We start from the raw sequence: 13,154 nt of genomic DNA, 5'->3' as shown, positions 1-13,154 counted from the left end.
CACTTTTCCCTTCATTTTCCATTCAATCTATCAATTAAACCCAACAATAATTAGCTGCGAACTACCCGAACTTAAAGAAGTTCAAGAATTTTAGGACTAGAAATTGAGCTCCGCAGGCAGGCAACTTGAGAGTGGTGTACCCATGCGGACTCAGACGTCTCCATAAAACTAATCCCTCGTTTGGAGATGAGGTTGAGGGTGGGTTTGAGCTCTATTTATAATAGTTCTCGTGTAAAGTAGTGGACTCTTAATAGGATACGGACGTCAAAAGAATTACCAAAGCTGGGGACCGAATAAATTGGATTAAGATATATAGAAAAAGATGGAATCCTTATCCCACTAAAACATACACCAGAAGATGATAACGTGAAGTTGAGGCTGGTGAAACAAGCTGGAGACCTTTGCAAGTGTGATTCTCCCATATTCAATTAATATGGGTAGATGCTTTTATTAAGGCAAGATCGTGCCACGTTGATTCCATATTCTGTTTTAATTAGACGACTTGCTTGGAATATATGTAGTAATAGTTTGGTTTTAACTTTGTTATGACCTGCTTGGACAAAAAAGTTGCTGTCAACCAAGAAGACTATAAGGCCTGTGGTATACTATGAACTGAAGGCACACCCTATTTATAGAATGGTGAAATAATAGTGATAGACTCCTACTAGAATAAAAAGTGTGATAGTTATTACAATCCCAAAAAAAGTGGATATTCTATTTTCAAGGGATCAAGTACTTGCAACAAAAGAAAAAAAAAAAAAAGAAAAAGAGTCCTCTTTGCAGTAGGGCCCACATGACTACTTTGCCCAAATAGGGAAGTGTAGTACTCCTCCATATGTTGTGTCCCGTGTTGTTTCCTGCACATGACTTTTTTTTTTCCCCTCAAACAAATATTGAAGGGTGGTGGTCCTTACATCAGGTAAAGCTATGGGATTTAAGAATCTGAAATTTATGTTTCCTTTATTTTTATGGTTTAGGCCTCGAAAGTGTACCTTACAAAGATATACTCAGTGAGCTTATCGGGCATTAAGTCACTGAGCCAAATTTTCACAAAGTAACAAATTGTCCAAACAATTCCTGATCATGCCATGAAAATGAGCGTACATGCGTTAAGACAACGAAAGAAAAATAAATTATTGTGTTGTTTTAATAGTACTTCAAGTCTAGTCTTTAAAAAAAAAAAAAAAAAAAAGACAAGTCTTGAAGTAGGGGGCTTTGTAGGAATGTAAATTTTTATTGGATTTAAATACATAAATTAATTTGGACTATATTAAATTCAAGAAAATAGTCCGAATAATATAGTTAATCTGATTGGATTAATCATCTAATTTTAAATGAAATGGGCTAGTCCATTTAATTGGTACAAATGATGAGTCCATTTTAATAGTCCAAGCCCATCTCAAAATCTAGGCCCATGCCACATGTCAAGTGAGGTGGCAATCTAAGTCAAATAATGAGCTAATGAAATCATGCCAAGTGTATGGATGATATGCTCTGGCCAATCAAATCACAAAGCTACACCTTCCGTAAAACTATAAATAAGGGTCCTCATAACTCACAATAGAGAAGGAATTAAGAACAAGAAACAAAAAGAGAGCTCGTAGATCAAAATCTACATATTTCTCTACAAGCTACAAGTTCAAGCATCCAAGCAATCAAGTTCAAGAACGAAGACAAATATCAAGGCGTTCAAAATCAAGTTACTTGTTCATGGCAAATAATCTAATTCCAAATTCAAATACGAAGATTCAAGATGACGCTGCTGAAGCCCTTGAATCTAAATCAAATTCAAGTTTCAACATAGTTTACATTATTGTTGGAGAATCAGAGGATTATATAGAGATTGTAACACTCAACATTTTTTAAATCAAAATACTACATTTTGTTACTCAATTTTCCTGTCTTGATTTTTTTTTTAAGACCCGGAAATTTGTTGGTTACATCTATCTATATATTATTAAATGCTGAGGAAAAAGCCCTCTTCTTTTGTCAAGTGCATCCTAAATTTAGCCACGTTCTTATTAACTAATCAACTATTCCCTCTGTTTCAATTTATGTGAATTTATTTTCTTATTAGTCTGTGCCAAAAAGAATGACTCCTTTCTATATTTGGAAACAATTTAACTTTATGAAATGATTTATAGCCACACAAAATATATGTGACTCATCTAACACCGCAAGTTTAAAAGCCTTCTCTTCTTTCTTAAATTTCATGTTCAGTCAAATGTGTTCTCATAAATGGAAAGGGAGGAAGTATTAACTAACAACTAATTAACTTTTATGAGTACAATTTAATTTTATTGCAGACTCACGTTCATATTAACTAATACTACTTCTGTCCCAAAAAGATTATCTTACTTTCTTTATTAGTTTGTTCTAAAAAGATTGACACATTTCTATATTTAGAAATATTTTAACTTTATGAGAAGATTTACAACCACATAAATATCTAAAGCGTGTTTTAAACCACACATTTCAAAAGTATTTTTTTATTTTTTTTAAAAACTGCATGATGTCCTAGGAGAAAAAACGGTCCCACTAAAATGTCAATAAACCCCACTATCTTGATGTCAAAACCAAAGGAGTTTTCTGTCCACCAGTAAACAACTGCTTTCTTCCCCGTCTCCTTATCTAATAGAATGGAAGTTACTTATATTAGTTGTCTTATTTCTCCATCTTCTTTGTATAGTTATATTCCAGTGAGTGCGCCAACCGCCAGAAATACACCAAGGCAATGCCAAAATTGTAGCACTTGTGGCTGATTCAGGTTCAATTAATTGATGATTGTGAAGTTGGTACTCTGTTACCATTCTCAAACAAAAAAAATAAAAATTGGTAACTTTTGCTCTTTCAATCAAAAACCAGAAAGTGTATTACTTAGAGATCTTGGAACATGATATTTTCACTTTGTGTTCTCTCTCTTTTTGTGTAGGGAAAATGAATTTGAAAGCTGATAAATTTTCGGGGATAATTGCAGGTATTAATGACATCTTTGAAATTTCACTGCAAGTTTTTTCTATTGGTGGAGTTCTCAAATCCTTGCCATCTTTGATGGGTTTTGCAGCCGTTGCAGAATTTTAAGCGAATTGCCGCAAAAAAAAAAAAATCATCTTATAACCATGGCGAATTGCCGGTACGTTTTGCTTTTTTACTTGTGATTTGGTTTTACATCTACTCATGTGAAGATTTAACTTTATTGGCTTAGGTTTCCTGTTCTGTCCAAATTTATGAGTTGACGACTGTGTTGTCAAGAGTTTTGCCATAGTTTCTGTATGGTCCTATCTCTTTTATGGGGATGACGATGAAAATGAAATAATCCATACAACTGTGCTTTCTTTTATGTTGCTACGAGTACACTTGCGGGTTTAGTGCTCGTCTCCGAACATTCAACATAGATGCATTTCATGCTGCAACCACATTTTTTTGTGAAAAATCAATATAAATTCAGTACATTATATCAGGTTGTGCCAAGAAAATCATATATCAATTAACCTTATTAGCAAGACTTTTCATGTGCTTGAATGTTTTTAGTACTAATACAAGATTGAAGCCATCAGTCCATAGTTAGAGTCATACACTCTTTGTATAGGAAACTTCATAGAATTCAGAGGTCATCCAAAGAATTAGTTGAAAGAATCATAGTTATATTTACTCTTCATTCATTCAGCCTTTCTTTTTTTTTTTTTTTTTTTGGGGGGTGGGGGTGGGGGGGGGGGGGGGTTTGAGCTTTGTGAATGCTTCACACATTCAGCTGGCAGATTGCGATGGAACTTCAAGGTGGAAGTCCGTCACCAAAAATTCTGGTGAACCCTTTCCTTCGAGCATAGTGTTTGTGAAATGGAAGGTATAATAAGTTATTAAAATCGAGTACCCTCTTATATTGTTATATTCTAGACCGATTTCATACTGTGTTTTTTATTTAATAAGTTCTAACATGCGTCGGGTTTTTTCACCGATTGAAGTATTTTTGAGTTTGCAATTTTATTGATTAACTTTGAGGTTTTGATCTATTTATCTATTTATAGTCATAATTTTTAGGATAGCTGGATGGAGTAACGATTTATGGTAGGTGCAAATATACACCATTTTAAAAGCGTATTGATTGCCTCATAATCTTAAAAATCTTTGGTGTATTTCAGTAAAGTTGGAAGCAAATGTTCCAGAAAACTAAATTTTAGCTATGGCAAGAAAACAGATTAGGAAAAAGCTTTCAAAGCTGACTGTCCTTTTTAAGAGTTTTGAAGATTGATAAAAAGAAGTATGGTTATTTTGAGAATTATTGATGGATTTGGTGATTGAGTGAAAAACAAATAAGAAGAAGAAAAAAAGATGATTCGTGCATAATTGAGCGCGCATCTTTTTTCCTTGAAATATGCATGCACAAGTATTCATTTAGCTAATTAGTTTAACAATATCTGGTAAAACTTACAAAACAAGGCTGAAACTTTAAGGGATAGGAGTTGGGAAATTCTTTATTTGGTTTTTACCATGAATTGCATAAAGCAAAAAGAGATGGCATGAACTTCATGAGAGATGAGTTGGGAAATTCTTTATTTGGTCTGTGAGCTGAACTACATAAATCAAAGGGAGATGGCATAACTATATATTCTGAAAAATTAGTAGTATAGATAGGACACAAGTTGAGCGAAATAAATTCTTAAACTGCTCAGACATCAAGTGGGTTACACTCTCGGTGCAGAACTTTAAAAGTCCGATTCATTTCAACAGAGGAAGTAGGTATATGTGAACAGAGGGAATTCACCTGATTTCGTGTTGTGCATATGCGATGACAGATCCGACGAGGACATGTTTTGAGCGCAAGTAGACAATATTTCTTCCTGATAAAGCAGAAGCCTTTGCCTGCTCCGTCAGGCAGAAGCCGGGTATGGCAAAGCACTATCTCGATGATCCAGTTGAAGTTGTAAAAATGCTTCAAGGCCTTTCAGCAGCTCCCACCTAAATTGACAGTCCATCAAGCATCTCCTGAAGCCATCACTCCATAGTTAAGAGTCATACACTCTTTGTATAAAAAAGCAAAAAAAAAAACTCATAGAATTCTATCTTTTGCAGTTGGTTGGATATATCATATATGCTATCTTATGCATGTAATTATGCGCAGAGAGTGTTCATTTCATTCTATTTACCCTCACAGGCACCAACCATATCAGATATTGCATTATCACATCACAAGTCTGTTGAAACAACACCATGCTGAGAAAGATTAATCCACACATTCAGAAGTCCTGAGTCAAGAGATCTACCAGCCTCTTGTATAGTTTAATATAGTTCGAGAGATCTACCAGCCTGGGTCAGGTGACTTATATGAGTATTAATGTACTAGGCTTTAGAGTTTTGATGATTGTTTTTTCTTTTTCCTCAGACTTCACCGATAATTTAGATAATTTGATGTTTAGCCGTGCTTTAAGATGATATAGAATGGATAGGTTCCATTATTCTTTGTATCATCTGATGTTGACTGCTAAAGTTTAAACTTTTTTAAAGCTATAATTGCAGTGGATGTAGTAGCAACTATTTGGAGATTGAAGCGGCTACATGCAACCACATTTTTTTTGAGAAGTGTAGCAATACTTTGACAATGTCACGTCTAAAGGAGTTACTTACATTGCTACATTTATTCTCTGTTACACTTTAAGTAACAATGAATCTTTCTTCTTCTTTTTTTAGTGATTGACAGTTATACTTTAGTTGTGTAACCATTAAAATTAGTAGCCAAAGAAATATAGACTACAGGAGGATGAGTAATTTGTGTAAATTGAAGTACTGTGTTGTAGTGAAGGGGTTTGTTTGATGGGTATATTCAAAGTGAAAGCTGGAACTTATAAGGATGTTACTACTATTTTCTGTATTAAATCATAGTTAAGGGAGTGAAATCAATGAGGTTCTTATTCATCTACTGGGAATGATGCTTCAGTTTCTATTAGCTTCAAGTTAACACTCTCTTTCTTTTTTCACAGCTGAAGAAAAATGGGTTTGACATTTTTTAAGATGTTCAGTTTTTATTTTTATTCTTTTTTACTCTTTGTTGAATCTCGAGTAAGCTGGATATCTGTTTATATTATATACTATATAAAGCTGCGTATTGGAAGGTTATAGATTTTCCAATTCGTGGTTGAGACTTATTCTCAATAGAATGTACTATTCCGCCGCATAGAAAAGTATGGTGTTTTATAAGTTTTGTTTATTGTTATAATCGGTTTGTATCTCCATTTTCCATGTAGATGGAAGAGGTTTTGTTAATAGTTTTCTGTTATTTAATAGATGTTCTATCGGATTTAGAGGTTGGTTAGATCGAGATCAAATTACCGTTACCTCGCAGCCTACTTGCTATTTAACTTTTATTTTTTCAGTTAGGGTCTATGATTGGTCTTAATTAACTTTGCCTCTTTGTGTTTTGCAGATTATTATGCAGTGCAAACTCTAGGATCGTGAGCAAACAGATTGCCCACTTGCCTATATTACTTTGCCAAAGAGATTATGGCTAAAGTTGTAGCCAGCCCAAGCCTTTGAGGTGGTATATTTTAGATTAATCATGTAATTAATTATTTTATGAGAAGCTTAAGAGATATTTATTGTCACGACCCAATTCGTGGATCGTGGTGGCACCTACTCTATCCCCCTGGGTAGGTGAACCACATCCCAAATTACTAGAACAAGTTAATCAAAAGCGGATTTTAATAAGGAACAATTTATCAAGTCTTAATAATTTGCATTGCTAAAGAAGTATCCAACATTTCCCAAAATCTACTCAAATGGTACAAGAGCTCTAAAATACAAATACGAGATACAAGTCTGAAATGTGCCCGTGGACAAAATACTGTTTGTTGGAATGTAAAACAGAACAAGTAAAGAGGGGTCTTCCAGGGGCCATGAACGATCAAGTAGCTCACCCTGAAAAGACTGAGAGAGTCACCCTCGCGAAATCAGCCACGGGTCTGGAACTGGATCCTGGATCAGACTCTGCACTCAACAAAAGTGCAGCAAGAGTAGTATCAGTACAACACTAGTACTGGTAATCATCATAACCCGACAACGATTAGATAACGCATATAAGAAGAAATCAACAGGTAAAACAGATAAGACAACCAGGTACAACCACGTAGTCACATTATAGATAAAGAATCAGATGAAGCATGAAATCTTTTCAATAACCGTTAAATCAGCAGCTCCGCAAGGATATATGAATGAATGCATGCGATACTATGCAATGGCCATCTCTCTCAAATACCGTACACACATGCTAAGGGCATCTCGCCATTAATAATCATGACCCATGGGGAGTCCGCGAAGTCCATGTACCTGTTGCGAGGTGCAACCCGATCCAGAATATAAATGTGTTACGATGCGCAACCCGATCCCATAATCCATCATAGATATGTAACCTCAATCATACCCTCTTCCTCACAATATTTCCCAAATACGAAATCATGAATGAATGCATCAACAATCATATATAACCAATGACAGGGTAAAATGAGATGAATTTGCATACTATACCCTTTAAGAATCAACAATTTCCACAAATCATGAAATCAACAGGTTCAAGTCATAATACTAATCACGGCTTAATCATTAATATTACCCTTCCTTTTCAGGAGATAGGTGAGTTATTATGTGATAGAGATATAAGCAAGCAATAGTCACAAGTATAAGCACATATGGCGACAAGCCCACATAACCGTTGACTGTTACGACCCAAACTGGAGGGCCATGACGGGCACCCGGGTCCTACTTGCCGAGCATCGGTAAACATGCTTTCATATCATGATCATAAATAAGAGTGGACCTCAGGGGTCAGCAGATGAAAATATGCTAAATCATACAAGAAATATGCTGAAAAAGCGATGAGCCCAAGAAGACATACTATACAAATATGTTGGACAAAAATTATGCAAGCCGACAAGGCCGTCATGGAATACTATACAGCAAAAATATAGGCCGAGAGGGCCATACAAAGTATAACTATACCATGACTATCTACAAGCCTCTACTGGAGTATATGACGTAACAAGGTCGGGACAAGGCCCCGCCATACCCATATGCATATCAAAAATATCGTACCAAGACTAGACTGCTACTCCGGAACAAGAGGAGTGCTCCAATATCAGTTGAACAGCAACCTGCAGGGGCGGATTATCAACTTGTCTACCTAAACTTGCGGGCATGAAACGCAGCGCCCCCAAAAAAGGGACGTCAGTACGGACAAAGTACTGATTATATAAGGCATGAAAGTAACATGAAAGAGAAATAAGAGAACATAGGATGAATGAATGCAGTATGTATGTCTGAACTGCCTCTGTGGGCAAATGATATACATAAATACTTTGCATTCATGCATAAAGGTCATACATATATATGCGTATATAACATCTGTCAAACCCCTGTGGGCATCCCGTCGTATTATATCGGCCTCTGTGGGCATTATCATCATCATCATCATGTGACCAGATGATCAGGTGGTAGTGTGTCACCTTCTCCATACCCCATACATATATATAATACATAATATACGCGTATATAACACCTGCGGGGTCATAGGTCTGTACATGTGTGTGTGTGTGTGTGTGTGTGTGTAGATATATATGCAATGCATGAATATGATAGGAGTACATCCTGAACCTGTCGGAGTGACGTAAGGTCGTTATACCTCCGAACATCATTATGAGATAGCATTCTCTCCAACAAGTGTTTCTATGAAATCATACTGAATTTGAAAAAGGACTTACTGAAAACAACATCATAGAACATGAATCAACATGGAAAATCCCTTGCTACTAAGAATAGAATCATTATGGAGTAGCGTTACATTTACGTTCCACTCATAAGAATCATGCCAAGAGAAGGAAAGTTAACCTTAACATACCTCAAGTCGTCCAAGCAATCCAACAACGAGCTTATCACATCTAGAGCGCCAATCCTATAACAAGGGAATATATATACAACTTAGATGGCGCTAGTATATCACGTATATCAATGATAACTCGATTTTAAAGTGAAACGGGCTGCATTTCTCCTATTTCTTAACCATCACAACACATCCAACTGGCAACAACACAACAACAACCTCAAATAAGCCTCTTTAATTCTGTATCACTACTCACCCCAAGGTTTTCATCAAAACAACCAAATATACGCTTTATATACAGCGTTTATACATTTTTTTTTCTTCCAAATACACCAAGTATAACAACCTCAACTTATTCCCAATATTAACTATTATCCCCATAACGAGATTTTTTTCTCAAAACACAATAACAATCATGGCTCAAGTTAGATTACAACTCAAAATAACATCAAGTTCAAGTTTGAACCTTTCCTCCAATTTCTTTCTCTCAAACCCTAGCATAACTATCACATAAACTCATAAATATGGAAATAAGATGAAATCTTACCTCAAGAACTCATGAACACTTCAATTCCGAGATCACTTCACCTTGAAGTAAATTTCAAAGCTATTACAAGAAGGAGAAACAAGCTTTAACAATTCTTTGAATCCTTTAGCACTTGATTCTCATTTTTAATCCTTGATTTCACTTGGGGTTGATTACATATGTTGGAGAAGCTTCTAGAGGTGTTTGGAGTCTGAGAAAATAAGGGGAAATGAGATAAAAATGAGAAGGGGTACGAAATATAACACATAAAAAAAAATCTGCACAAGCTTAAATTTACGGTCCACTTTTACGGACCGTAAAAATTATACGGCCCATATAATTGGATCGTAAAATCCAATCAGTGGCTCACCCCCACTGTAATCGATTTACGGCGGGGGTCAATCAAATATACGGTCCGCATACCCAATCGTAAAACCCAACTTTTTTCGAAACATGTTCTCGTCGATTCGTTCAACCTCTAATCCTCTCAACGCATACTAAGCATGAACTTAAACCCTCGTATACTCAAGATGAACACGTCTAATCTCACATATCCTCGAAAATAACTCTGCTTCTAAATCTATAGCAACCAACTCATGAAGAAACTTAACGTACGAAAGTACTGAGTGTAACACTGACGATACCAATCTAATTGGAATTCACCTCCACACCATGCCCGAAGGCGTATCATGTTGTCCCCGACAATCTCTACAACTACATATGATTATCTAATCGGAGTCTAACAAAAGTAAGTTGTAACCTACATCGGTGTTGAATAGGTGCCACGAACTATCCAATCTGAGCCTTTCCCTTCCGAATCGCCTCAGAACGATTGAAGTCTAACAATAATCAATCTCTACGTTAACATACGATCACAAGGATGTTTAAATATTCACAAAACGATTCGGGTTCAAAAAGTCAACCCTTTAGCCCAAATCCCAACCCCAGAAGTCAAACAGTGATTTATCGGGAATTGTGCCTACCAAGATCAAATTAGCAACCTGCGTGGTCTTACGAACCCATCGATACCTATATTGATATACTTAAGAAGAAACCCGAAAACAAACCCAGAATAATCCATACCGAGCTCCAAGGGCAAAACTGGAAATTAAAAGTAAAATTACACTACCCATAGTCTAGATAATCACCATCCTTAATTTCATGTAATTATAACCACAATTAGGCCTTGAATTTCATTAATGATCCAAAAAAAACCCCAAATTTTACCTAGGGGTTAAACTCCCAAATTCTAACTTAAGCAAGACTTTTAATCACTAAATAGTGATAAGAAATTGTAGGAAATTGAGAACTTAAGATACGAAAGCTACCCTCAAGCTTAGATTTGCAAAATCTCCTTGAAAACCTTCCAAACCGAGTTCTAGATCTTAAATTTTTAGAATGGGAAACAAATTTCGAAGTTGGAGAATTTATGACACTGTTTCAGCTGTTCCTCATCGCAATCACGTCATGGCCATCGCAATCGCGATGACCATCCGTGACCCAACCTGACTGAACCATCGCGATCGCGAGGCCAAGGCTCACGAACCTAAAGGCCCGTGACTCACCCTCTCAGATACGCGTTCGCAAGAGACACCACTGCGATCGCGATGACCTGTCCCACCCAAGCACGCTATTGCACCCACCTTCTTCGCGGTCGCACGAAGGAAACCAGAACTGGACACTAGATTTTTCTCGGTGTCTTCCGAACTTGGTTTTGACACCCAAAACACACCGGAACCCCTCGACACAAACCAAACATGTAAACCAAGTATAAACGACGCTACGAACTCACTCACGCACTTGGAATTCCCAAAAGAGGTCATCTTGACCCGGTCAACCCCCAATCACCCAAGAACTAGAATTTCATCCAAATGACCAAAATACCCCTAAGGCCCTCGGGAACCGAACCAACTACTCTACCAATTCAAAATCGACCCGTCGGAACTAATGGAACCAATGAAATTGCCAAAAAGAATCATTTACCAAAAGTCAACTATTGGTCAATATTTTTTTTTACTTAAAAGCTTCTAAAATCCCTAAAACCAACCACGACTCACCCGATTGCCTCGAGAATCGTGCTACCCATCCCCACGAGTCAAAACACTCTAAGGAATCTAGGGAAAAGTTCAACAGGAAAAAAAGGAGTAGAATAACTAAAACGACCAAACAGGTCGTTACATCTATTCCATGTGTATGTCATTCAAGCTTAGCATGTGTTTAATCCATGTGTATGCCATTTCCAGGTTAGCATGTGTTTGATCCCGTTCTGAAAGTGTTCAGGTTCTGCAAGTCACCTTGAGTTCTGATGGTCCAAATCAACCTTGTGATATGGTGCAGGAATTTCGTAAGTTAAACTTGGAGGAAACATCTTGAGGTAAATATTTGTTGATTGCAGGGCCGCTAATAGATACAACTGATGAATGGCCTTTTAAGTTATATAGATTCAAGTGTTTTCTTATTTTACTTTTCTTGGGTCCTTGCCTCTCTAGAATCAGATATTATGATTTATGTTATTCGAAGGTATGTAGGTTGCAAGTTAGGTATTGAACTAGAGAAGACATTTAAGCAGCATTTAAAGGAAATATGAGATTCTGAATGAGCTAAAATTGGGCAATTGAATATTGTATTAGATATTGGTTTTGTGAAATAAGATGGAGCAGTTTAGAGCATCTATTTCCTCTCAGCTCCAACTTTTTGGGAAATTTTCACTCTTATAGGTGATACAACGTTTAGCCAATTCATTTTTCCATTTAAAGAAATGAGGCACACAAGTTATATGTCTTGACAATTATGTTGTGATTCTTATGATAATACTTGACCAAAATTGTTCGCCCTCTAACTAAGAAGAGAAGTTTCAGGTATGAGAAGCTCACTAAAGTTCTACTCGACCGGGAAATTAAGAAGAAGAAAAAGGCAAAGCGCCAATTAAAGCATATTGAGGTTGATTTTTTTTCTTCTTATTGTCATCTATTCTATCTGATGAATTTGTTACACCCTGTAGTTTTGTACGTTGAAAATTATAAGTGATTGGATGTTTTAAGTATGGACATTGAAGTTACCTCCAAAGGTATATGAGATTACATGCGTCTATCTTATGGTCATGAGAGTTTAAGTCTGTGGGACTTTGGAGAAAGTATGAGGGGCAATTTTGGCCCAACTTTGAGGAAGAATATCTTTTAGTATATGAGGAGTTTTGAAGCAAAGCAAAAGCCTAAATTGAAGTTCATGAAGTCTAGTTTCCAACTCAATAAACCGCTCATCGATACGACGTCGGAGTAGAGAATTATGAACGTTACAAGTTAGGCGGGCAGAGCAAGGGACTGCACTGCGCGAACGCACAGTGTCGCGCGCTACTACAGTGCTACAGTGCTATTTTGCATAGTGCTACAGTGCTACAGTGCCAACCGACTTTAATCCACTATATAAGGGCTAAAATCCATCTTTTTCTCCATAATAAATTTTCCAAATATTCTAGAAAGCTCAGCCAACATAGGAGAGCTTATATACACCACAAAGTGAGGATTTTACATAATTTTCAAGTGACGGAGTATTAATCAAGGTCCGGGTAACGTATAGTCGCGATTATAGTTTTGTTTTGTGTTGGAGTTGACTTGGATTCAAGTAAACATTGAAGATTTTGCTATCATGGCAAAAGTAAGGTATGAATCTCTTTTTATTAATATTGATTTAGGAATATTTACGAGAATAAGAGTTATAATTATTCCGTTGGTATTGTTGGCGTATGGATTGAGGTTTGAAGAAAGT

At 36.4% G+C, this 13,154-nt stretch overlaps 1 long non-coding RNA gene across 6 annotated transcripts; it reads left to right on the top strand.

Annotated features, from left to right (window-relative positions):
- The first annotated feature begins 2,521 nt into the window (after positions 1–2,521).
- On the top strand, positions 2,522–6,724 carry LOC132040148 (uncharacterized). 6 transcript variants are annotated; one of them, XR_009410579.1, is made up of 5 exons: positions 2,522–2,599; positions 2,690–2,977; positions 3,065–3,133; positions 3,752–5,313; positions 6,419–6,724. It is a non-coding gene; the product is annotated as an uncharacterized LOC132040148 (long non-coding RNA). The 6 variants fall into 6 exon arrangements; XR_009410581.1 differs by lacking the exon at positions 2,522–2,599 and having other exon boundaries at positions 2,761–2,977; positions 3,752–4,883; positions 5,153–5,313; XR_009410576.1 differs by lacking the exon at positions 2,522–2,599 and having other exon boundaries at positions 2,612–2,977; positions 5,153–5,313.
- The last annotated feature ends 6,430 nt before the right edge of the window (positions 6,725–13,154 follow it).

This window comes from Lycium ferocissimum, chromosome 12, assembly GCF_029784015.1.
Source record: "Lycium ferocissimum isolate CSIRO_LF1 chromosome 12, AGI_CSIRO_Lferr_CH_V1, whole genome shotgun sequence".
Lineage (NCBI taxonomy): Eukaryota > Viridiplantae > Streptophyta > Magnoliopsida > Solanales > Solanaceae > Lycium > Lycium ferocissimum.
Note: the sequence above shows the minus strand (reverse complement) of the source record. Positions and strands in the feature narration are given on the sequence as shown.